This window comes from Aquila chrysaetos, chromosome 18, assembly GCF_900496995.4.
Source record: "Aquila chrysaetos chrysaetos chromosome 18, bAquChr1.4, whole genome shotgun sequence".
NCBI classification, from domain to species: Eukaryota; Metazoa; Chordata; class Aves; order Accipitriformes; family Accipitridae; genus Aquila; species Aquila chrysaetos.
Genome location: NC_044021.1, coordinates 13,228,402 through 13,232,089, shown reverse-complemented (window position 1 = coordinate 13,232,089; position 3,688 = coordinate 13,228,402).

The window sequence follows — 3,688 nt, the reverse complement described above, 5'->3', positions numbered from 1 at the left end:
GCCCTCTCCAAGGATGAAGGTGCAGCAATTCTGGTCCTGTCCCGCGGTAACACGAGGGGGAGCCCTCGCCGTTCTCGATTAACACGGAACAGCAGCAATACGCCTTTTTCTACCCCAAATACAAAGGCTCAGTTCCTAATCAGACAAAACCAGGAGGCCTGAAAGCCATTTCTTACCTTCTTCGCAAGGAGATTGCTTCTGGTTCAAACAAGTGCAAGCCACAGATCACTAGGAGAGGGGAAGGTCGCTTGCTACGGATCCCCTCCCCACACGTCCCCATTTCTGAAGAGGGGCTGGGGGCACGATGGACTGTGGACACGTTTTCCCACGTTCTCATCTAATTTGTCATTTCAAGGCACTCCAGGAATGCCAGGGAAAGACTGTGCTGGTACCCGAGCCGACTCCGAATAGTCCTGTGGTCAAATTTGCCCAACAGAAATGAGAGAATGGAATAATCTCTTTACCCCTCGTTAAATGACCCTACCACAGGTGACTTGTCAATAGGGCTCCCAAAGCTTGCTTTTGGGGAGCTTTGCTCCTTTCAGGGGGACAGCTTTGGCCACTCTGAAAAGACACAGCCGTTTCTGCTCTCCCTTGCTACCCCATTTTAAATACATTTGAGCAGAGTACTTCGCTATATATTCTACGCACTATTCTGTGCACAATATGTCACTATATATTCTGTTTTTCAGGGCCAAGATAAGTACTAACTGCAAGTGCACCTGCTGCAATTTTTTTTTATTTTATTTTTTTTTTACAAAATGCTCTCTCCTTAGGAGGTATTACAACAAAAAAGCATCTTATTCACAAGTCACCGAGTCGCATACTTCTGCTACACCAGCCTTCCTTCACAGTTCTGCATCCGAATTTTCTTTAAAGCATTCAACAGCATACATTTAATTAGCTAAACAATTCCATCTGTTCTGTGAGTCAATACTGACAACTTTACTGTTAAAATACACGTATTTCTCTTGGTGCAGCTGTGCTTAATCTGACAGGGGGGAGAAGAGCCTGCTGTGCTCAGAGCATCGTGTCTAGTGCCCAGGCTCCCGTTGCAGGGCTGCAGCCCAGCTGGCACCAGGGGCTCCCAAAGGCCTCCGCAGCCCCATCCCCGGCCGCTGCTGGCCCCTGGTTTAGGATTAGGTAAGTCACCTAAACCTAAGTCACCTAAACCTAAGTCACCTAGTCACACACCCTAAACACAGGCCTGCAAAGTCAATTCCACAGAACGACTGGTAAAAGATCTCTTTTTTGGCCGTTTGCTGAAGTTTTGACAAGTGACACAGAACAACAAACTCGGACGAAAACATGAAACAGCTGCCAGGGGCTGGGACAAGCAACAGGGCACTGGAATTGAGATCCTAACAGGGGACGGGGCAGAAAGAGCCAGCTAAACCTCATCCACCAGCAGGCAATACCTCCCAGCCTTGGTACTGCCGGCTTCATCCTCTCCTCCCAGCCTGAGGTGCAGGAAACCACGTTCTGGTTGGAAACCAGGCTCTCCTCTGGTTGGAAACCAGGCTCTCTGGTTCTCCGAGAGCAGAAAGCCGCAGGGGCTCATCGACTCGTGGCTCTCCCTGCCGGGGAGCAGACCAGCTCTGCCTGCCCCAGATCTCGGTCACGTTGCAGTTACTACACGGCAGCTTCCTCACCGCCGCAGTGCCGTCATGCCTCTGACAAGCTCTTGCAGATTAACCATCTCCCTTCAGTTTACAATATTAAGAAAATAAGGAAAATGATGGGAGACGGTCTGCCCCGCTCAGATCCTGCCTCTGTCATAACCCAGAGGGCAAGCTGAGCTCACTGCGGGAGGTAAAAAGTAGGATGAGGTATCCAAGTCAACCACGGGTGAATCCCAACTTGTCAGCCTGAGAAAGGATGATCTAAAGGATGAACTGGTGAACTCAACAGGAATGGAAATACAAATAAAAAGGTCTGGGGAAAAGTAAGGACCAATCATTTAAACCTGGGACTCGGAGCAAACAAGGAACTTTTCCCCCCACTGATGTCCTAGATAAACAGTATACTGATTCTGCCCTGGGGCTGCTGTTCATCTATGAAATATTTAGGGGTTTTCCACCCCCACCTTTCGATCAAAACGGCTGCAAAGGGTTTTACTTGTTCTCAGGCAGCAGATGAATTCTAACTTTCATCTTTCCATAGAAGCAGCTGTCTCGTTACATAGGGCATTTGAACACTTAACACCATCAGTGCAAGATGCAGCGTACCCCTCACCAAAACGCAAGCAATAAAGAGGAACCAATTGGTTCATGCAGCACTCCATGAAATCCTCACTGCAAGCACGCAGGTAACAATTAAATCAGCAAGAAACAAATCGATCCAACAATAATGCAATAAGTTGGTCCTGGAGCAAGTCAGTTGAATTAACAAAGCAGGAAAGTAAAGCAGGTTAATGGAAAAAAGTAAACGTAGAGTCATTTAACAGACACCAAGATGTCCTGGTTCCAGCTGAGCGCAAAAGATATTTTCACCAGCTTCTGGCCATGCAGCTCCCCCCACAGCCAAAGCTCTGAGGGACCTGACCATAGAGCACTGCTGAGAACTGCTCAGCTTAAGACCTGAGTGCCGCCTTCTCTTAAAAAAGCTCGTCTCTTCATCCACGGCAGGCAGTGTCCAGGGAAATCAGGCTGACCAGGCTAAAGTTACTGTTCTGCTTACTCCTTTGAATCCTACTGCTCTGCTTGAATCAATTCAAGCCCTTCTGCACCTCAGGGCGGTAAACTGTTCACTAGGTTATCCCAATCAACCCACTCAAGTGAACATTTGGAAGCCCAGACCTGCAAGGCTGAACCCAAAAGACATCATCCATGACTAGGGCACAGATGCAGAAGTTACCTCCAAAGGTGTGTGTGACACTTCATTAACACCCACCCCCACGTGGATGTGCTTCCAAAGTAGCAAAGTTATACCTAAAAAAATAAATACATACAATTTGCTAGAAAATTAGGCATATGAGTTGTAAGCACGATGGCTAGTGATCAAGCCAATATAGCTACAAAGAGACTACTTAAAGGGTAACGTACAGGGCACATTCTCTAGTAGCGAGGGAGACAACCCACACGGACATAGCTGGCGCACTCCCAAGAGCAGTAAGCCAGAGGACGGCAATGTCACCATGGCACTGGTTACCAGCAAGAAGATGGTGGTGCCAAGCGCTGAATGCACAAGCAGAACACCAACAGGTTATTCATGCACAACAAAATGCATGATGTTAGAGCACTGTGGCAGAAAGCAAGAAAAAAGCTTTTATGCCACAAAAAAGGCTTGCATATACAAGCACATAAGCAACTCAGTTACTTCTCAATACCATCATAGCTTCCTATTTAAAGTTACCTTCTAGGAAATAATGTAAATATGTTCATTTTCCTGCCACCAGCCATCTACCTCCCCCTGTTCATTCGTTTCTGCTTGTCTCAGATATGGCTATCAGCAAGTTTCAAAGGACACAAAAGGTTTGATTATAAAGGTAATACAGCTCTACATTTTCCCCAGTTGGAAGCCTTCCTTTCTTTTTAGCCCCCAACCTTTGCCCCTGCTGCAGCTGTCAAGTTCTGCAAACAAATCCACTTCTCTGAGTCAGATAGTTCCTGGTAGGTCAAAATTGTGTAAAACATACTGTGCACATAATCATAAAATCACATACAATAGTAACGCACCTAGATGAAAT